The sequence below is a fragment of the Dermacentor andersoni genome, chromosome 1 (assembly GCF_023375885.2).
Source record: "Dermacentor andersoni chromosome 1, qqDerAnde1_hic_scaffold, whole genome shotgun sequence".
In the NCBI taxonomy this organism is placed as follows: Eukaryota; Metazoa; Arthropoda; class Arachnida; order Ixodida; family Ixodidae; genus Dermacentor; species Dermacentor andersoni.
The window spans coordinates 93,913,276-93,936,252 of NC_092814.1; the positions used below are offsets into that span (position 1 = coordinate 93,913,276).

The 22,977-nt window shown below is 51.0% G+C and overlaps 1 protein-coding gene across 1 annotated transcript in view; it reads right to left on the bottom strand.

The window, feature by feature from the left end:
* The window catches only part of LOC126543275 (glutamate receptor ionotropic, kainate 1-like), a 94,471-nt gene that overhangs the window by 59,115 nt on the left and 12,379 nt on the right, over positions 1 to 22,977 (bottom strand). The window lies entirely within an intron of this gene.

The following is a 22,977-nucleotide window of genomic DNA, read 5'->3' on the forward strand; positions in this document are numbered from 1 at the left end:
CAGCATACGGTGCGCGACGACGATATCCGTGGACTTTACACGGAACTTCACGGCGACGCCGACTCCGACGGCAGAAATGCGCCTAGAGTGTCCATATTGGGGGCGGTCCCCGCCACTGGGAAGGCTGGCACCGCCGCAGACGTGACGCGGTATAGGGGATCACGTGGACACAGCGGCCACATCCGCTGCTTCGGAAGCGCCGAAGACAGCTGAAAACGAAAGTTTAGTCCCACCTGCGCTGCGGTTCTGGTTAAAGGGACACTAAAGGCAAATACTAAGTCAAGCTAAAGTGGCAGATTAGTGCTTGGGAATGTCTAAGGTGTCAATATTATCGCGAACAGGGCCTTAATAATCGAGAAACTGAGGTAAATGCAGGACATGATTAGAGACCCCCCGGGACATTCAAGCACTTACCCGATGACGAAAGCACTCCTCAGTTAAATTCTGTCACTAGCGCTCAACCACTCATTGCAAAAACATTATTGTAATTGTATAAGGCGAAATAAAATGCTGCTTATCCAGTTCCATTTCCCTTTTTTTTTTTTTTTGAAAAAAGATTTCATTGAAATTACCCTTGACAACAACGCGGGCGGTCGAAAGGTTTCGTTTTCGCTCGACTCTGCGCCGCCCACGCTTACGCGTTTCAGCAGTTTCATTATCGCGTAGTGCTGCGCTGGTTTTACTGGCTCGCGAAACTCGCACAAACTGCAAGCAGCAGAGAATTCATCCTCCGTGTAATGCCGCGGGATGCCCGAACGGACTACGCCATTTGACCAAAAAGCAACTGCAGCGGCAAATCTGCCGTTCTGCCTTGGCTCGGTACCGCCGTCTGTCGGACGTCGTTTTACTCACTGACGGCCGCAAAAAGTGGCGATGGCGTACGCAACGTTACCACTCCCTCGGTTGGGTGGCGGGAGATTTAGATATCTTTATTCTATGATTTAGATTTCGAAGAAGATATTCGGACCCTTCAGATACAATTTTCTCGTAAACTAAGTATTTTCTTGGCACAAAACAGGCGTTGAGAGGTTTCTGGAATGGTATTTAAACAGTCCACGTCAACTTAGTATTTGTTTTTAGTGTCCCTTTAACAGCTTCGCTGCAGAAAAAAAAAAAAAAAACCTTCCAGTCCGCGAAGATGGTCGAACAGTGAAGCTGTGTTACACCCCCCAAGAGTGCAATGCAAATGAAACTTCGCAAGCAGTCTATATTGTAAAGCAATTGTTTCACCATTCTTTCACCTCATGTTCGCGTTTGCGTGCTTCGCGTGGTGAGCATGCTTTAGGAGTGTTCTTTTTTTTTTGTGTGTGTGTGTGTGTGTGTGTGTGTGTGGTTCTCTCAGTGGGTTTTTATTTTTTTTTTCCGCGTGAGGCTCTACGATGACAAGCCCGTTCACGAGCCAACTCTCGCTGACGCTCGCGATAGGCAGCTCGTGGTCTTCCCATAGTTGTTGCTGGGATGGAATGTGCGGAACCACTAATCCAAAGCTTCGCATACCTTGCGCGTTCGCTGGTGCAAGGCCCACCACTGGAGATGCGGGCGCTGCAATCGTTTTGACGATTGGTTGGATTAGTTTGACGATTGACGTCTTTGTGTTTCTTAATGAGGTCACACACACGTTCGGCTGCGAAGGAGAGAACGATGTCAGTGACGGTATGCCCGCCGTCCGCCGTTGTCGCTTGCACTCGATGTCTCGAGTTTGCTCGGTGGCGTGGTTAGCAGCATCCGTCCGGCACTGCCGCTTGCGATTCCTCAAAATTAAATTGCTTCAAAATTAAATTTGTCCGTCACGTAAGACAATGAAAGGCTATTACCCCCTTAGCAGTGGCTCATACCCCCTTAAGTAATAGCTCATACCCCGTAAACGCGGCCTCCCCGTTACTACGACAGAAGATAAATTCTACATTGGAATTGCCGCCTGACAGAGTGTAACGTCGGCAAACAGGCGTACAATTTCGTGCGCTCCTTCTTTTCCTCGAGGTCCACTAGACTCAAGATTGACGAGTTTTTGACCCACGAAATTCAGCTTGGGCCAAAGGGAACACCTCATGGGACGGTGATCTCCCCGACGCTGTTCAACATCTCCCTGATCAACCTGTCGAGAGCCTTGAACAAAATCCTGAACATTAACCACACGATCTACGCGGATGACATCACCATCTGGTGCTCCAGCGGATGTAAGGGTCAGGTCGAGGGTGCTTTGCAAGAGGCCATCGATGTGACGGAGCGGTATCTTATCCCCACCGGGCTAAGGTGTTCGCCCGCTAAATCCGAGCTCTTTCTCTACAAGAAGAGGCCCAGAGGCGGTTCTCATCGGTCCTGGAAGCCAGCAACAGAGAGCCACATTACGTTATTCACCGGTAAGGGCTCCCCAGTACCGCGGGTAGACACTATCAGGGTCCTAGGAATGTTTATCGAGTCGAACGGGGCCAATGGAGCCGCCCTCAAACGCATTTGTTCCAAGACCGAAAGCGCCCTCGGCCTGATCCGAAGAATCGCCAACAGGTACCGCGGAATCAGGGAAGACAATCTGATCCGGATTATCCACGCCTTCGTGCTATGCCACCTCGCTTATTCAGGGGCTATGCACAACTGGCTCGTATCGGATCGCAAGATCAATGCCCTAATCAGAAGAGTCTTCAAGCTTGCCCTCGGCCTTCCCATCCGAACGCACACAAAAGACCTCCTCAATTTGGGAATTCACAACTCGTTCGAAGAAATCGTTGCAGCCCAAGAATTTTCCCAGTTTGTCAGACTCTCCGGTACGTACCCCAGCGGGCCGAGCCATACTTGGCAAGCCGGGACGTAACCCCACGGTCGTCAGTCTCGACGCTGTGAAGCTGCCCAACGACGTAAGATCCAAGATTTACATAAACCGGATGCCACGCAATATGCATCCCACCTACAACGAAGGACGAAGACGAGCCAGGGGTAAAGCTCTGCTCGCCAGTGCCCGCTTGAACAAGGACCGAACATGCTTCGTAGACGCTGCTTCGTACGTTCAAGAAGAGGCCTTCTCCTCAGTGGTCATCGGCTGTGATTCTAAAATCCTTAGCTGCGCTACCACCCGCACTTCTAATTCCAGCGTTGCAGAGCAGGTTGTTATTGCTCTTGCATTGACGGACAGTGTACATGACACGATTTATTCAGATTCCAAGGCCGCTGTCAGGGCCTTTCAGATGGTAATGGTGGCTCCCCAGGCCCTACGTATCATCCAAAGTGCCAAAGACATGAAACATCACTCTTTGGCCTGGTTCCCTGCGCACCTTGGAACCATTGAGGGTGCCACGATCAACCCCAACGAGGAGGCGCACTCGGCTGCACGAGGTTTGACTGACCGTGCACTGGGTAACGCGTCCTCACCTGGGCGACCCCAGCCTCTCTGCTCGTACAACGAAATTTGCGAACATAATTATCTGTCAAGAAGACTCCTGCCTTTGCCGCACTCCTCGCTGCTCAGGGCCCAGGCAGTCACTCTCAGACTTCTGCAAACAAGCACTTACCCGACCCCTGCGGCGCTGCACACAATGTACCCCGAACGGTTCCCAAGCGCGGACTGCCCTCTGTGTGGTGATTATGCGGACTTCGAACATGTCCTTGCGGCTGCGCCTCTGCCGGTCCCCCTTTCACCCAAGAGGAAATGATGAAGCTAATTAGGGCCCAGGATCAGACCTCTCAAATCCTGGCAGTCCAGAGGGCTCGCGAGAGGGCCGTCAGGTTTCACCTGATGGTCCCCGAGTGGGCCTAGCCAGGTGACGTTGAGTTTGCTTACGTCTATAGTGGACCAACTAAAGTTGTTTGACTCACTCACTCACTGGAATTGACGAGTGGCAACGGAGCCATACGACCGCGGAAGCAGTGGCACGAGCGCGTTCGCGCGATAGCGCCGAGCGGCGCCAACGAGTCAGCTGTGGGAGAAGATGACGACACTCGAGCCATTGCTGGTAATTATAGTTTTATCGAAGTCTGACAACGATGACGCAGGGTCCGCATAAACAGCTTCGCTGCAAAAGATTTAATTGTCGCGACGGGACATCACAAGTCGCCGTCGTTGACGTCTCCCTAGTTATAACGAAATTATTTTTTAACAGCTCTGATAGTGTCCACGCAACAATGGTTGCTTGTGTTCTGTCACATGGTCATATTCTGAGACGGCACAGTGTGAAAACGCGCTCGCAGCGAAAGCGAAACTTTGTGCGTGGACATGCATGCAGACGCGCAGTCGGTCCGCGAACCCGTGCGATCGCTGCACTGAGGCTTCATTCTGTTATGCTCCACTTGCTTATACAGACAGCCCACTACAAGAACATATTTCACATAGTTTTCTCTCAGCGATAGCCGACCTTTCGTGCAAGAAGCCGTTTCGGGGGGCTCGACCGCGCGCAGTGGGCGTTCACTGTACGTATTCGGTAAATAGATAGTGTTTGCAAACCATTCTGTGCATTCTGTTTGCCCGAGATTATTATTTTGACAGTAAACACTTCCTTCGTTCGCAGAGTACTTACAGGATTGCCCCGCGTGGTGTTTTTATTGAGCGCCGACAGCCAAACCTATCAGGAGCGCGCCACGTTATCCCTCATATTACGCAAGCGAGGCTCTTCCGACAGATGGCGAATCCGTAAGTTCTCGCCCCCAATAATTGCTATCGCAGTAAAAACTAAACGTTCCATAAGCATGCACCGCAGAAAGTATACCAGCGCGCTAGGTTCGACTGCACACGCTTCTGTATAAATGCTTGTTCCTGGCGTGTGCGCATATGACGCGGACAAGCTCAAATCTGTCTGCGTATAGAAGAGCGATTAGATTCATTCATCACCGTTACGGCCGTAGATCTTGGCCCTCATCTCGCGCTCGCGTTTTCATGCTCCATCCCGCGGCGCAGAGTGAACAGCGGCGCGTGGAAGCGCGCCATTATGCGGCCGCGCGAGTCTGCATCGCACGCACAACAGCCAACCTTTCTCGTTCATAAATCATTCTGCGCTCGCAGCACTACAGAAGCGATCCGCTGAACATGAGATGATTTGGCTTCGCCTTTTTGGGAGCCCGTTGCATACCCGCGCTGAATAGCACCCATTGGTAAGTGGGTTTTTGCTTAGACGCTATATAGCAGGGGCTTTCGAGACGGGCGGCGAACCGTTTGAATCTCGCTTTATCTCCGCTCCAAGAACAGCTGAAATGTTAGTGGGCTTCTATAGCTGGCTCGCGCGACCGGGTCCACACCCTTCGCCCTCGTACGGGAAGAGGACGAAGGACCTCCCTGGCACGGTTGGGTGCACAAGCGCGGAACAGGGCATCGCTGAATGGGATGAAGGGGTGGACGAGATGAGGCCGAAGAACATGCGCCTCGGGGGGCGGCTAAGATAAGGTCGAGCCAAGACGCGCGCACAAAGCAGAGATATAGAGAAGATAAAAAGGAGAGGAGAAACGTGTTTTTTGGAAACACGCGCGATGCCGTCAGAGGATGCTGCAACTGAGAGACGAATAGCGCACCCTGGGGTGGGGGCCCGTGCAAGCTGAAAACGGAGCGAGGGCGCGATATGCACCGCCGCGGCGCCACCTGTCGGGCTCGGATGTCAGCGCCTAGCGCGGCGATTTCAAATGTACAGAAATGCGGGTTCGCTCATTCCCTTCCTCCGTGGCTCATTCCGTGCGGAAGTGAGTGGGCACGAACATCTTAACTACGTGAGAATTTACTGCAGGATAGTGTTTAACGCCAAAACTAAAATCAAAAATGAGAAACGCACTGTAGAGTTACTCCGTGACACAACATCCCTTATGGATAGCAAACAAAGCCCGGGATTGGACGACTTCTGTCATACGTAAGTGCGGTTCGAGATTTGCCGGCACTCTGCGTCACTATCGTTTCATTAAAGCCTTGTTCATTTCATGTGTCGGCTAACTACCACGCGTACTTACGTACGAGACAGCTTGTAAATCTGCGCCCGTATTAAGAAAACGCTCTCACGCTAAAAATTGTTCGCGAGAGAAAATTTCAGCCAATCCTGACGCTGGACAATAATTGGAGAAAGCTGCCGGCAAATGGCAAGGAGCACATATAGGATCGAAAGGCTTTGTGAATTCAGCCACTGTTTACGGAAAACGTAAACGTTTTTGTTTTTTTACAGCGAAGCTGTTAACGGCTACTTTCCCCACTATCCTGTCCGCGTGTAGAAAAAAAAAAAAAACTACCATCATCAGCGTTGGCTCCAGCGTCGTCGTCTTCTTCGCAGCTGGCTCGTTGGCGGCCCTCGGCGCTACCGCACGAACGCGCTCGTGCCATTGCTCTCGCGGTCGCCATGATTAATTAATTAATTAATTAATTCGGAAACACGAAGGCGCAACCAATAATTGAAAAAAATACTTTAATGAACCGTCGGGATATACCAAGTGATAAACATCGGGGCGGCACGTTTCAGCTTCGCTGGTTAACCATCTGTACGGAGTGCTTGGGCTGAGAGTCTTTTTTTTTTTTTTCCTTAGAAAGAGGATCCAAATGTTCATGCAGTTCAAATCATGATACCAGGTGTTCCATAATGATATTCACAAGCGCTCGCAGAGTTAGGTCACCAATTGTCTTTACAGTATTGTAACGTAACTTACAGCCTTGCCAATGGCAAACAGCGCATACGGATGAAAAGCTTTGTTAATTCGGTCGCTTGGCCTGCATTCAGAAAGTTTTTCGTTCGTAAGAGCTATTTCTGGCAGGCTAGTATACTTTCGCTAATACTATGTCCAGCAACCCGATTGCCTGACACCTGCTTTTACGAACAGTTGTAGCATATAATTTTTTTTTTTTAATACGAGACATTTTAACACGATTTTAAGGAGCTAGGGCCCCTAGCTCCTTTGCAAGAGCGTTTTCTCATTGGCTGACGCTTGGGTGCCCGACATTCATAAGAGTGATCAGACTCGTAACGACAGACCAACCCTCGATATAGCACTCATAGTAAGAGAAGTTTTGTGAATACGGGGCCCTGGGGGCTATATGCAGGAAGGCCCGGGTTTGGCAAAGCTTGGATTCTCCCCGAGCACTGGCGACGCCCACATATGAATGAGCTAATATATTAGCGCATTCATATTAGCTCACTATAGTAACAAGATGCTCGGCACGCCTTCAGTTTCATTGGCATATGTAGATTCACTCTTGGGCTATCCTTGCCCCTTCTCATGGGCGGCCAGAAAAGGAGGAGTCACGTGGCCATATCGCGGTGCCTTCTTTCATTTGTTTATCGTTCTACCTGTGCAAGTAAGTTATAGAAAAAACGATATCTTTTAACCTATTCGAAAGAAAAGAAAGGCTTGGAGAGAGAATGCGCCACATTTGCACTGTTCGCATTCAACGGTGGATGTGCAGATTATATCCGAAAGAGGAGACACGCCCGTGACGCGTTCCAGAAAGGCGTGGCAAGCGGCTAGCTCTGAGTGCAGATAGAAAGCGGGACATTCACGGTATTGCGATATTGCGTTAACAATAGGCGACGCTGGCCGAGTCTTCTGCGTTTGAAGCGAGGAAGCACCGTGGCGCATGGTGCGCTCGTGTTGACATGTACGTGGCTTTATCTTGACATTTTATTGTACCTGCTGCCAGCTTTCGCGCGCTCCGCGCTATCCTTGTTCACTGTCTGCTGTCGAGCAAACTCAGGCGAGCGAGAAACTCTGGGCATTGTTGTAATCTCAGTGCTGACACCCGTTGTTGCAAATGGGTCGCAAGCCCCAAGGGTAGCGTTGGCCTGGCGGCCTGGGGCACAACTGGAAGCATGCGAAGGTCCCGGCAAAGCATGAGTAGACTGGTAACAGAACAACTTGTTTATTCTAGCATCGCAAAAGAGCGGCCGGGCAGGTCGACCGAAGTGGAGAGACGGGAGAGCACGTAACTCAACGGAAGAAATCGGAGCCTCTCTCTCTCGGCGTCCGGAGGCAGCTGCTCTTATACTCTCGGAGTCGAGGGCAAGAGGAAGGCCTCGTGACGAGACCACGTGACGGCGGGGCACGGACGAGCTGAGAGACACGTTGAGACGAGTGTAGTGACGCATCCGCCAAGCCGGCGCCTGTCAGACCTCCTCGCTTCACACTTGGGGAGCTCCTCTCCCCGGCTGCCGCGCTTTGACAAGCGTGGGCACACACACACACACGCACACACGAAGACACGTGGCACTGAAACACGCCTGGACGCGCTTGGCGGGGAGGCTTTGCGGCAGCTCCGAACGGGCCAAAATGTCCGCCGCTTTGAACGAAGCCCCGGCGTCCGTTGCATCCGCGCCGGCTATACCGCGCGTCGTAGGCGAAACGTAACAGACCGCCCCGCCGGGGGAAGGAGATCCCGATGGTCAGGGGACTGCATCCGCTGTCCGGAGGGATGTCGCTCGATGATGCTCATAACCGAAGTCGGGCGTCCGTCGGCGTTTCTTGAGCGCAGCGCACAGAGAAGGCCTCGTTCTCTCGTTCAGGTTCACACAGGACACTGCAAAGTGACTTCGGGAGAGTTGACATTTTTGTTCTCGTTCCCGGCAAGCGTTAGAACTACGCCGAAACTCAACCGCTCAGTCAGCAAGCACGAAACAACCCTCACCAAGTCCTGCCAGGCTCTTTCCCCTTTTATACCACTGCCTAGTTCCTTACAGTAGTCTAGCAGCACTCAGAACGCGTCCACAAATCGGAAAATTGCACTAGAAAGCACGTCATCACTTTGAAACACTACACAAAAGCAATATGTTAAAAATCCTGCCTCAGGAAGAAAAACATCAGTAACAATCAACTTTGAGGCTGATTCCTACGTTAGGGGCTTCGAATTAAGCCATCGGCGTTACCGTTGAGACTCCCCTTTTTGTAACGCACCTCAAAGGAATGTTGTTGCAAAGCGAGGCTCCAGCGCAGGAGGCGGCCATTTGTGGAAGAGATGGTCTGCAGCCATTGGAGAGGGCAGTGATCCGTCTCGAAGCATGCGAAGCGGAGATCGCAGCGAGCGACCGTACACTAGCTCAGCTGGCGAAAGCCCCGTAGCCGCATGCGGCGCGGTCCTTAATGCAAACCTCACCCCAGGCAGACACAGCTCCCAGTCAGTTTGCTCAAACCACAATGCTCTCAACACGCGCTTCATGACGGAGTGGAGCTTCTCAACGGAATTCGACTGTGGGTGGTACACTGAGCTGTGTAACAGCTTTAGCCCGCACCTTTCGAGAAAGGCTGTCGTCAAAGCGCTAGTAAACACTGTGCCCTGATCTGATTGGATTTCCGCAGGAAAACCAACTCGCGCAAATATCGACAGTAGTGCATTGACTATCTCAACTGAGCTGAGTTCTTTAAGCGGCACTGCTTCAGGGAACTTTGTCGCTGGGCAGATCACAGTCAAAATGTGTCTGTACCCCGTGGCTGTTACCGGCAGAGGTCCCACTGTATCAATAACGAGCCGTCTAAAAGGCTCCGTAATGATAGGTACCAACTTCAACGGCGCCCTCGATTTGTCCCCTGGTTTGCCCACCCGCTGACAGGTGTCGCATGTCTTCACAAAGTGGTCTGCGTCCCGAAAACACCCTGGCCAATAGTACTCTTGCAAGAGACGGTCCTTAGTTTTCTTAACTCCTAGGTGTCCGGACCACGAACCCCCATGCGACAAGCGCAACAGATCCTGACGATAGCATTGAGGCACGATCAGCTGATCGAACTCCACTCCCCTGCGGTCTAGATACTTCCGGTACAGGACCCCACCTCTTTCCACAAAGCGAGCATTTTTCTTGGCGATACCTTCCTTGACAATGCAGCGTATGTTTTCTAGGCTGCCATCCTTCTTTTGCTCGGCTATCAAAGCCGACCGGCTGACTTTTAGCAACCTATTAAGTCCGTCTGACGTAGGCGCGATGAGCAAATCTGCAGATAGCTCTTCTAACTTTCCCGTGTCGGGCATTTCCTCTCCAGTATCTGGTGCCTTTAACGCTACAGGCTCAATTTTATTCAGTTCGGACGTGCTCTGAATATCAGCTTGCTGCGCCTCTGACCCTTTCTCATTGTTCGACAACGTCGGCCTCGCAACTACCGCCTTTGCAGCGAGCTCCCGAACCTTTGATCTGGTTAAGGCCTGAACGCTAGCCTCACCAAACAAAAGCCCTTTCTCGCGTAGGAGGTGATCGGACCTGTTCGAAAATAGGTACGGGTACTGGGGGGGCAGCATAGATGACACTGCGGCCTCCGTCTCAAGTGCTCCGAAAGGTCCTTCAATAAGCACTTTTGCTACGGGCAGACACACGCTATGAGCTTCCACGGCTTGCTTGATCCATGCGCACTCGCCCGTGAACATATCGGGTTCTACGTAAGAGGGGTGAACTACATCCATTGTAGCTGCGGAATCACGAAGCACTCGGCACTCTTTCCTGTTTACGAGGAGGTCTCGCATGTAAGGCTCGAGAAGCTTCATGTTCTCATCAGTGCTGCATAATGACAAAAACACTACTTTTGTTTTTGTTTCGGGACACTGCGCCGAAAAGTGACCCGGCTTCTGGCACGTATGACAAACGCGCGCTTGCCTCGTCTCGAACCGCTTTCTGCGTTCGGCTTCGGCTGCCGCCGTCTCCTTACGTTCGGTCGGACTGCTTTGACTCGCATCCGCACTACGTGTGTCCCCCTTTGCTCTCATGGGCGTGAACTTCGGCCTCTCAAACTTGGAGCCAAATTCACCCTTTTGACCGTCCTTAGCTCCGCGAGCCCGACGCGTCACAAACTCCTCGGCTAACTCAGCGGCTCGAGCCACCGTACTAACGTCTGGCCTATCCAAGACCCAGTACCGCACGTTCTCAGGTAACCGACTATAAAACTGTTCTAGCCCGAAACACTGCAGAACTTTCTCGTGGTCACCAAACGCTTTCTCTTTTTTGAGCCACTCCTGCATGTTTGACATAAGCCTGTAGGCAAACTCTGTATATGACTCACTTCTGCCTTTCTCATTTTCCCGAAACTTCCGACGGAACGCCTCCGCTGACAGCCTGTACTTTTTTAGCAGACTCGATTTCACTTGGTCGAAAGCCTCTGCCTCCTCTCTATTCAAGCGAGCGACTACGTCGGCCGCCTCGCCGGGTAACAAAGTGAGCAAGCGCTGTGGCCACGTTTCCCGAGAGAACCCCTGCTTCTCGCACGTTCGCTCAAAGTTCACCAGGAACAAACCAATGTCCTCTCCAAGCTTAAACGGCCGCATCAGGTCAGTCATTTTGAACGATACTCGTTCTCCTGCACCGTGTGCCTCACTTCCATTACGAGCGCGTTCCATCTCTAACTCGAGACGCTTCATTTCCAAAGCGTGTTGACGGTCGCGCTCTCTTTCTTTCTCTTGTTGCTCTCGTTCTATCTGTTCTTTACGTTCACGCTCTTCTTTTTCTTTCTGTTCTTTAAGTTCGCGCTCCTGTCTTTTTGCCCTCTCCTCAATGGTCTCAAGGCATTCCGACCGCTCGTCATCCTCAGCTTCTAACTCAAGAATAGCCCTTAGCAGTTCTGGTTTTCTGAGTTTGTCTGAGACATCCAGACCCAACTCTCTTGCAAGCTCCAGCAATTTCGGTTTGCGCAACGACTTCCAATCCATGGCTACTCTGAATGCTGCTTTCTCTACTGCCTACTATTGTCTTGCCGCAAACTAACCCGGTAGCAACGACAACCACAATTACCAGCTCTGTTTCTGACACTAACAAAAGCCTGGCAAAACTCAGAAGAAGAAAGTCCCGCACTCACCAAACCTCGCAGCCAAGAATTCAGCGCAGTCGTTCCGCTGCAGGCAACCAGTCATCACACAGGGCTCGTTGCACTGCTCCCGGATGGTCGTTGTGCTGCTCAGCATACAGTCAACTGCATATCTTCGCTGCTGGCCTCCGTTGTCGCGATCCCACCGCTGGCACGAGTTGTTGCAAATGGGTCGCAAGCCCCAAGGGTAGCGTTGGCCTGGCGGCCTGGGGCACAACTGGAAGCATCCGAAGGTCCCGGCAAAGCATGAGTAGACTGGTAACAGAACAACTTGTTTATTCTAGCATCGCAAAAGAGCGGCCGGGCAGGTCGACCGAAGTGGAGAGACGGGAGAGCACGTAACTCAACGGAAGAAATCGGAGCCGCTCTCTCGGCGTCCGGAGGCAGCTGCTCTTATACTCTCGGAGTCGAGGGCAAGAAGAAGGCCTCGTGACGAGACCACGTGACGGCGGGGCACGGACGAGCTGAGAGACACGTTGAGACGAGTGTAGTGACGCATCCGCCAAGCCGGCGCCTGTCAGACCTCCTCGCTTCACACTTGGGGAGCTCCTCTCCCCGGCTGCCGCGCTTTGACAAGCGTGGGCACACACACACACACGCACACACGAAGACAGGTGGCACTGAAACACGCCTGGACGCGCTTGGCGGGGAGGCTTTGCGGCAGCTCCGAACGGGCCAAAATGTCCGCCGCTTTGAACGAAGCCCCGGCGTCCGTTGCATCCGCGCCGGCTATACCGCGCGTCGTAGGCGAAACGTAACAGCATCCTGCCTAGCCCACCTGGGCCCATAACCACAGAAGGAGTTATACGCTGGAGAACTGGGCGCGTATTCACGAAAGGCTCTTACGCTAGAATTCCTCGTAAGATTAAATTTCAGTATAACTCGATGTTCAGTATATTATTAGCAAAAGTGACCGGCCAACGGCAAAAAAGCACTTATGAACAAAAGGCTTCGTGAATTCGGGCTCTGGAGACGGATTTCCAAAGCTCTTCGTTTGCGGCTTGCCATTGGCCGGCCGCGTTCGCTAATAATATACCCAACATCAAGATTGGTTGAAATTTACTCTCATGAAATAATTTAGCGCAAGATTTTTTTTTTTTTTGTACATGCAGGTTCTGGTTTGTATACGAGCGTACGCCAGCCATTTCACGTATCATTAGCGAAGGAGCTCGGCAACGACACCGTGATAATGTGCACGAACTGACCGTGGTCCCTGGTCATCGCCGCATGCTATATGGTCGACGATGACTACAAGAACGGAGCGCCGCGCGAGCTGGGCTGCGCAGGTGGGGGCTTGACGGAAGCCTGGACCCGAGCTTGCAGGGCCTCCTGCCGGCCGCAACGTATAGCTTCCCGACGACTTGCGGAATCTCCCCTGGCTGTGAGGAAACGTGGCGGCGTTTCGACGACCATACCGCGGCAGGACTTGGACATTCTGGAGCGTGTGCCAACGTCGCTGCTCTGCCTTCACTGTCCGGACCTCTCGTCAGGAAAAAACCTACAGCCGGTGAACCTTTTATTTTTCTCCCAGGTTTGGTTGACAACAGCCCGGAGTGCCGGACCCTTTTTATTAGCACTCAGAATTTATCACCATCCAGTTTGTGGCGTCGTGTTTGTATCTGAACTTTGTTGATTCTTTAGTGAATCGCCGTTGAAGTTTTGCCAGCCTACTGTAATCATGCCGCTCGGCGCTGTTTGATTCTTGTTATATAAAGTGTGTCTTTGTGTGTGTTTAGCTGCAGCTGGCTTTGTTTCTGGCGTGAATAAAAGCATTGTGAATAAGGGCCCAGGGCCAGTATTCACAAAAAGTTTTTACGCTATAGAATTGTTCGTAAGAACAAATTCTAGCCAAGCCCGTTTTTGGACAAATTAGCAAAGGCGGCCTGCAAATGACAAAAAGCACTTACGAACCGAAAGGTTTGTGAATTCGGCACGTGGGCCCATATTCGCAAGAAGCTTTTTACGCTATAATTGTTCGTAAGAGCAAATTTCAGACAATCCTGATGCTGCACATATTAATGAAGGCTACCAGCCAATGGCAAATCGCACTTATCAACGAAAAGCAAAGTGAGCGGGAAACGACCCAGTGGCCGGAGCCACAAAACCATGAAGGCTTCATCCACCGCTGCACTGATTGGCTGGCGCATGTTACAAGAGCCGTGGCGCAGCCCAATTAGAAGAAGAAATTCAGTAACAAAATGATGAAGAAATCGGTCTTATCACAGGGAAAGTTAACCGCATCCCTCGTTGCAACGCCATCTCTGACTTTTTTGACGCTGTATGGTTTTAGCACAGCGTGACCGTCTCGGGCGCTGTTCATGTTGCGCTCGGAGTCAGTCTTTTTGCTTAATTTATTTAATTAACAGCGTAGTAGTACGGCTCTGCGCGTTCGTCTCTCCGGGTGAGGTCGACATTCCTATAGTTTCGGTTTATCTACAGGGCGTCAGCTGAACAGCGCAGCTGGCTTTCAGTGCTCTTATCTGGGTGTGCCGATTCTCTCGAGTGGCTAACGAAGTCGAGACGAGCGTGTTATGTGCACATATATCTGTGTATTCCAGCTTCCGGTTGATGTTATACGATGCCCCGCCTGGTTTCTTCGCAGTATTTTCAATATCCACTTTTTTTTTTTTCTTGTAGAGAGTACCGATGATGAATCCACTGACTAGCAGGTTGAACCCCAGGTGTCAGTTGTGAAAATGGAGAAAATGCAACTAACATAGATTAAATTAGGTAGCGGACAGCATCCCAACAGATGTATAAGATTGTTCGGCCAGGAATGTGCTCTTGTTCGAGTCTATAGACTGAATTCAAACTTTAGTCTTTGAGCTGTCATGTATTCAGCCCGTTATAACAACTTCGCCCTGGCCTGATTCGTGTTACGTGTGTTTGTAATATTGCGATAAAAAAACTCTACTGCGTTTTTCCGAAACGCGTATCAAACGCGGCAAGGACGCATAAAGCAGCGAACAATCTCACAGGTCATAATATTATTGCTCTCGATGAGGTTGCGCAGGTAAGATGGAATGGATGTAAAACCGAGTCGCCTTCTTGCTATGAAAAGAAAATGAAATATTTAATAAACCTTGAGACAATCAAGTTTACACGCATGCACTCACACGTTCGAGCACTGCTCTCGAGGCGTCAAATCTGTGCCGCCGAGCCGCAGCGTCATACCGGTCACCGCGCACAGGGCACTTCCCTTTGGCTGGAACATACCCTAATGTCCTCCTCGCCCGCAGCGGCCGTCGAAGAGGACATCGAGGCACCCCATTGCATGGAGGTGGACGTCCACCCCTCAGGCGCTCATTGAGCCATTATGACAAAACACGACGCTTTCGTTTTGTCGAAGAAGCATTCGACTATTCTTGTTCGACATTTGCTGGAGCCACGTGAGGGCTAGATGGTCGCTGTTAAGAACAAATGGTGACCCCTTCAAATGCCATGCAAGATTTCCCACAGATACTAACAATTCAAGCACACTCTTTTTTAATCGCATTGCTCATGTTAATGACTCATATATACCCGAAATTATATGTGAGTGATGTGTGCCGCGTGTGCCAGCGCGAGAGGGCCACCCTGACGCACATCCTATAGGATTGCACCAAGTTCCTCGACGAAGCTTCGACAAGTACAACGATTCCGCCGCGACTCGCGGCTGCGGCGGAATGCTACGACCATGAAAGCCAAACCTGGGCCGTCCAGCAGGTCTCGGCGGCTCTTGAAAGACAAAGGCCGAGCGAAACCGACGGAACGTTGCCCCTCAGGGCGACCGACCGCGGGAGTAACACGCGCTGGAGTTGAGTAGAGACCACCCGCTGAGAAGACGTCAGGGCCCGCGTCACGGCGCCATTTAGTCATGGTGTCGTTCTGCAGGCGACTACATGAAGTTGTTTCTCTCTCTCTCTCTCTCTCTCGTGAACAGTTTGTTTTCAGCTGACATAGAGGACCGAATGTTCATTAACCGTCTTCACTTTTTGACTGAGAACAACTTCTAATCCATTTTTTGCTCGCGTCAGGTTGCACAATGATATAATAGTCACGCGCTCTGATTATTGTGTTTCATTCTTTTAGTATTGCGTACTGGCATTCGTTAATCACGCTTATACAGTACACTACTCTTGCGGCACAGTGCCACACAAGTACTCCAGAGAATTCAAATACACGCGACTAGACCCTTCATTGACGTAATACGTCAACGTTGTAAGTATACGAGGAATTAAAAGCAGTGCAAGCGACAGGAGCATAGGAGGGTTCAGTTTTGGGCCTATGACAGTACTGAAACAACAGCTCGAAATGATTTTGCTTGCTAGGGGGACATCGATCACTGGTGGAAATCCTTCGATGCATCTCTTTCAATGTTCTTAATTCACGGGGGCGGAAATAAAGCTTCGCCTTCAAGAGTGGAACGCGATCGCGTTATCGCACCCCGTTCGCACCGCCCACTCATTCGCTCGGCATGCTCTTGACGAGACGAAGGGGAGAAGCGGGCGAGTGGCGCGCCACCTGTCCGCGCAGCGCCGTACATTGCGAAGAGGGGGTCTTCTGTGTTTGCCGCAAGGTGGCTCTGCGTGTGCGCCAAGCGCAGAAGAAATGTAGCGGAAACGTACTTCGCTACTCGTTTAACTGCGACTTCTGTAATTTAGATGCTCATAATTACCGATGTGCACCGCCGTATCAATTTCTACAGCACGTTTCTAAGGCAACACCGCATTCACTATAAGCGCTTTTGTCCCGCTTTGAACCATCGAACTCATGGCTGAATCGTAGCGTCTCCGTCTCAAACTCCGGAGACCCTGGTTCGATTCCCACCCAGCCCATCTTGCAAGTTGTTTTTATTTATGAATTGCCTTCCGGGATTTTTCGCTCACGGCCAACGCCGCCGACACCGGCTTTTCTGCGACACGAGCTCCTTAACGCTGTCGCGTTAAACCTTCCTCATTGGCCATACACTCTGAACTCGGTGTGAACCGCGTACATATCTGGCACTCAAAGCAGAGCAGGGGCGGGAAAGATGGACACAATGCGCAAGCGGCCTTACCTGCCCCATATCCCGTTTCGTTCTCTCCAGGCACTCCTCACCGTCATTTTCATGATTCCCGGCTGTATTTATAAACGTAATGCAGATCAAGCGTCACACGATAGGATAAGATACCCTTCTTTGATGGCGCGTACCCACTGCGGGGGATTCGCCAAGATTTGAATGGTATTAGGAAGATGTTGGTATTACAAAAACTGGTAAAAGTGTCATGTGGAAATGGATAAAAATAATGTATCAAGAACTTAAGAAAAACGTCTTGAAACAGCTATGAATTCCTCCACGACTGAGTAGACATCACTGGTATTTTCCAAGAGAGGAGGCTCCTAGAGAAAGGATATTTAAAATGGGGAAATTTAAACCAAGTTGCGCGAACGTTGGTTCTAAAATATTTTCCCTAAAGCGGAAAAACGGCGGCAGAATAAGAAAAAATTATCTATGGTTTCATCTACTGCACAGAATGGGCACAGAGGGGGAGGGTGCCAGACCAGCCCTGTGACGATAATGGTGTGGGACATCGTAACCGGGTAAAAATTACTTTAGTTTTCCTGGTGTGAAAGGAATGTTTGTGCCGAGGGAATAGGAGATTTTGATATTCTAAAAAATTTGCTATCGCTGGATTCAAAAAGTCTAGAGCAATTGCATATCTCTTGAATCTAGTAGTAGTTAGGTAAGCTGATGGCGGAAGTAATGATAGTACAGGGTCATTGAGGGCCGCTCTCGCGAGACTGTCAGCCATTTCGTTCATGTATAATGCCCTACGACCAGGCACCCAAAGTAATCTAATTAAATTTGTGTGGTCAGGCACTAGAAAATGAAGTGTACGTAAAAGGCTAGTACCACTATTTGTTGCGAGCGATGTACATAAAGATAAAGAATCCGTTATTATGACACGTTGATATCGATGAATTTAGCTAGTGTAAGGCTAACACTTCAGCTAGAAATTCAGCCAGAAATACGGATAAGTAGTCCGGAATCCTAATTGAGAATGACCAGTCTAGAGCAGGAGCGAAAATGACAATTCCAGATTTTTGTCCACGCTGTGAGGCGCCTGTTGCAATGACCGTATTTATACCTAAACTCAATAAATGATCTTGCAATAGTCCATTTATTATTTTGAGAGATAAATTTTGCACGATGAACGTTCCTCTTTCTCTCTGGCCTCTTCTTTCTCGTTTATGTGATGCACGAATAGCGTAACACAAAGACTAACATTACAACACCTCTGACCTTCGAGTCAACTTATCGCGAGGAAAAATACAATATTGACAAAGTTCACGTCATTCTGTTTCAGCCGTGGGTATTTGCAAAGAAAAGCCGTAGTTTCTCCCGAAAGGTGAAGCATTGATAGCGATAGCAAGATAGAATTAATAGACACTAAAGACAGAGAGGTCGACCTGAGCTAGTGCGCTCTAGTTTTATCTGCGGTATAAGTTGCAGTAAACATTCGCTTACTAATTAAAAAGCATGGTGTCACGCGCGCAGAGAGAAACATGATCGAACAGCTATCACTCACTAACTGCGAACACTTGCTGTCACAACGCAGGCACGATGAAGATCATCGGCCTCGGGGAGCGAACACATCGTGCTGCCTCTGGCTTCAACGCGTCTCCGAAACTTGGAATTACGAGACCTCTAACACTAGGCCCGCGGGAAGACAGCGCGCATGAAGCGATCAGACATCTCGGCTCGCCCAGCACCTGCCGCCGATTACCTCCAAGATATGGCGTAAGGGCCGCGTAAGTGCTCAGTAGTGCGGAAAGCCATGCGCAACCACGGCCGAGCTAGAGGAGGGCACGCACGTCACCTCCTGCAGTAGCGCGCGCTTGATCATGTTACCGTGCGCTCAAGTCCCCGTCCCCCCATAGAGCGCGGGAAGACGATGCGCATCAAGCAACCATCCTTATCGTGTCAACCTCGCCAGCTTTCCCTCACACCCACAGCATACGGCACGCAAGGCGCGATATGATCTTGTAACCTCACGGCGACAGCGAAAATTCGCCTGAAGTGTCATAATAAAACGTGTAGCACGCAAAAAGCCATCGCGCTTTTTTCTGTTGTCCACGACTTGTTGACTAAAAAACAGTATTGTACAGTGCTGAAAAACACAGTACTGCCAAGTTTCATTTGAGTATCTCTTCAGCCGTTATCATGCGACACGCGCAGAATCGAAATAAACATTTTATTTACACAGTTAAACTCGTTAAACGGATGTCATAAGATGAAGAAATTGAATGAAAAATCGTCGGCCCTTCCACTCCGTGAAGATGGATGCTAAGCGAAGCTTGTCCCTTTGTATGCCTAACCGTCCCCTTTGCCATAACTTTATGTTTACTTGATTCTGCCCTTGTGATTAACGAGATGTGCATTGTGTGGATACTGGCGACATCAATGGAGACAAGTCGTCAGTGAAACACATGCTTATTGAACAGCGGAAAATTCACCGGTCAATTTTTTGCAAGTGAGCAGAGTAGCCTTGTGATCACTGCAGTATATACACTGCAAGAGGCTCGCTCATCTCAATGTAAAACATGTCGTTTCCAAATGTCAAATCTACACACGCGCGTGTTATAGTAGCGGGTACGTTGACCTGTGTGCAACACCGAAGCGAGAAGCGTTCAAACATGAATGTAATCAGCCACTGTCCTTGCTTTGTTGTCCGTGAAACACACGTTTATTGAACATCAGAAACTTCACCCGTCAATATTTTGCAAGTGAGCAGAGCAGCCTTGTGATCGCTGTGGTATACTGCAAGAGGTTCGATCATTTCAATGTCAAACATGTAGTTTGCAAATGTCAAATCTACACACGCACGTCTTATAGTAGTGGGTACGTTCATTTGTGTGCAACACCTAAGCGAGAAGCGTTCAAACATGAATGTAATCCGACACTCTCGTTCTGATTTGGAAACGTCCACCTTAAAATCTTGTAGCCTCTGGCATCGCCTCCCACATTCTCACATGGTTCCCCGCTCACATGGGATCCATCATGGGAGGCCCCACAAACCTCAACGAGCTGGCCCACTCCAAAGCGCAAGGTCTCGCTTTCCGCGACCATGGCCGGAGAACTCCACCGCCGGCCCGCAGTGGTGCAGAACAGAGATCAACCGACCACACACAATCCAATTACGCAGCACTTTTATCTCAGCAGGAGAGACTTTCCCCTTCCTCACAAGAAGCTAAATATAGCGCAGGCATTGACCCTCAGATTATTGCAAACAGGCTCGTATCCCAGCCCGGCTTTATTCCACAAGCTATATCCTGACACTTATGCCACTAGTTCTTGCAGGCACTGCAACGACTTCGCTAGCCTAGACCATATGCTCTGGCGTTGCCCCTCGTTACGAGGTACAGAACAAATCAATGAGGACAAGTGGCTCTCCGCTATCAAGAGCCCCGATGACGGGCGCAACTATGGGCTGTCCAGAGGGCCCACGATGCGGCGGTCGGGCATGGCCCGACTGTCCCAACGTGGGAGCGGCCCGTAGTGCGCTGAGTCGCGTACCTCTGGGCCTTCATAAAGGTTTTGCATCCATCCATCCACCTGATTTACGGGCGTATGAGCCATTGCATTCTTGCTTCATTTTTTGCTTCCTTACGGGGGCATGAGACAATGGATTTTTGCGAATAGACACGGACGTTCAGGGTAGACATAGACAAGCTTCGCTTGTAGTACTATATGTGCGCGCACCGTAACATAATGAGTGGTACTGTAGTGTCCACCGACGCCGCTACGCGCGGCCGCTGAAGGTCGGCGCTCTCGGTCGGCACTGCAAAAGATGACGAAAATAAAGTTGGGCGGCGCGTGCTCGCGGCGCAAGCACGGCACGCGCTTGCCCGTTCTAAGAGCCTGCTACGCTGGTCCTCTGCTTCTGGCGCTCCGCTGCAACTGCTAGGTTCGCGACATTTGCGACTCCGGACTACGAGACGACCGACCCCAGCAACCTACCGCCCTCGGGCAACCTTCCGCCTGACGCTTCCTCGCGCCCACAGGACGTCGCAGCTCTACAGTTTGCCCGCTCACGTTCTGGCGCAAAGACCCACAGGTTTGGTTCGCCAAGGTCGAAGCCTCCTTCGATCTACACATCACCTCGGAGACTTCTCGGTGTCGCCACTTACTTGCCAACCTGTCTCCTGGAGTTGCTCACGAAGTGGCGGACGTCATCGCTGCCCCTTTGGGGGATGCCCCGAGCCAGCAACTGAAGCAGAGTATTTTGGACCGCACCACGGCGTCCGAGAAAGCGCACCTCCAGCACGAGCTTGGAGCTCGCCGCCCTTCCCAGCTACTCAACAGCATGCAACGGCTCCTGGGCTCAAGCAATGTCAACGCGAACGGTGCGCTGTTGAAGGATCTCTTCCTGCAGCGCTTGCCGCAGTCAACCCGCCTTGTCTTGGCCGCTACCGGAGACAAAGGCCATATCCGCAGTAAGCAGTGTCGGTTACTTCTAGAGATGTCAGAGCTCAAACGAGAGTTTGTACAAGTATTTCGTACAGAAAATCTATTGTGCGAAGGACTCATAAAATCGGAAATTGTACAGCCAGGCTTTAATTCGTGTTGCTCTGAAATGTACAAGCTATTACAGAGACGATCGATGTAACGATCTCTAAAAAAATTGTTCAGCTCTATCCCTTCGTCACACACGGAACATATGCTTGTCGGTAGTACACGTGCCCGATCACCTCTACCACGGCGTGCTCACATTTGTCGGCGAGTGAAGATGCTTACGATCAAATGCGAAGTGCTCGCCGAGGAACACGCAATGCCTGTCCGCAGCGGCATGAATCGCGACTTCCTCATTTAACCTCATTTCGTCCACGTCGCCCTTTCTCAGCCACGCTCTCAGAGTTTCGGACGCCAACCTCACCTATAACTGCTTGATGCTGAATTTCAGCTAGTCCTTGTGGTAACACTGAACTTAGTGTCACACATTACCCCCCCCCCCTCTTTTGACTTCTGGATTGGATTGGCGCGGCTCGCTACGTGCTTGCGCGCGCTTTTCCGAGCGCACATTGCTGTGCGCCTGGTTTCTCCACTAAGCTTTTGTACAGTTGCTTTTTCGAGCGCAGATCGTTGTGCGTCTGGTTTTTGCACTAAGGTTTTGTACGATCGTTTGTCGCTGCTTTCCATTCGGCGCTGCTTGGTGCAGGCGCACAGGCTTGGTGTGCGCCTGCTTTTTGCGCTGGTCTTTGAACACATCGCTCGCTGCTCGCACTTATATATAAATACGAAGTGAGCAAGGTGAGCGTCGCTTATCGCGGAAGTGCTACCGTGTGTGTAAGCGCGCAGCAATGCTGGGAAACATTCATACAAAAGCAAAGGGTCAGGAAACTGCGCTTTGTTTTCCATTACTTTGTCATGTACCTTCGCACTGGGTAGCGCCAAGCGATCGCTTCTAACAAACGCAGAAATGAGTTTTTGCAGCGCGTGTGGCGATTGACTCCCACCACAGCCATGTGAGGTGCGACTCCAGCAGCGGTGCAGTTACCCTGCAGCCGGCTGCGAGGAGGTGGCGCTTCAGTTTCTGCATGCCAATAACATTCCATTTTTTGCGTGTCAACGCTCGTGATTGGGCCCACAAAGTTCACGCTGTGTTTAGTTTCCCATTGCAGATTGAGGCTCGCTCCGTTAGCATCCACTAAGTTCTGCATGCAGTTGTATGCGGCCCATTCATCACTGTGGATGGTGGTCCCCGGTTCAACGTAGGCTGCCGCGTCTCGTCTGTCGACCTTGAATAGTCGGAGCTGCCCGGTGGTCACGCAGATCATGCCGAATACCCATGGTCCACGATCTGCAATGCCGCCGTGATTTGGCGGCTCGGCGGAACGTTTTTGCCCGTCATAAGGGGGCCTCGATTGTATTTTCGATTGCCGCGAAGGAGGCATTCATCAATTTGCACGATCCTCCCGGCCGGGGCCACCGAGTGGGGGTCGCGCCAGCAGCTCGTCCCGCACAACCTCACGAGCTATCGCGTACGGGCGTTCACACGCAAAAAAATAGAAAGTTATTGGCAGAAAGTGAAGCGCCACCTCCTTTCCGCCGGCTGCAGAGTAACTGCACCGCTCCTGGAGTCGCACCTCACATGGCTGTGGGGTGGGAGTCAATTAATGGCCACACGCGCTGCAAAGACTCATTTCTGCGTTTGTTAGAAGCTACCGCTCGGCGCTACCCAGTGTGAAGGTACATGACTTCCGCGCTAAGCGACGCTCACTTTGCTCACTTCGTAC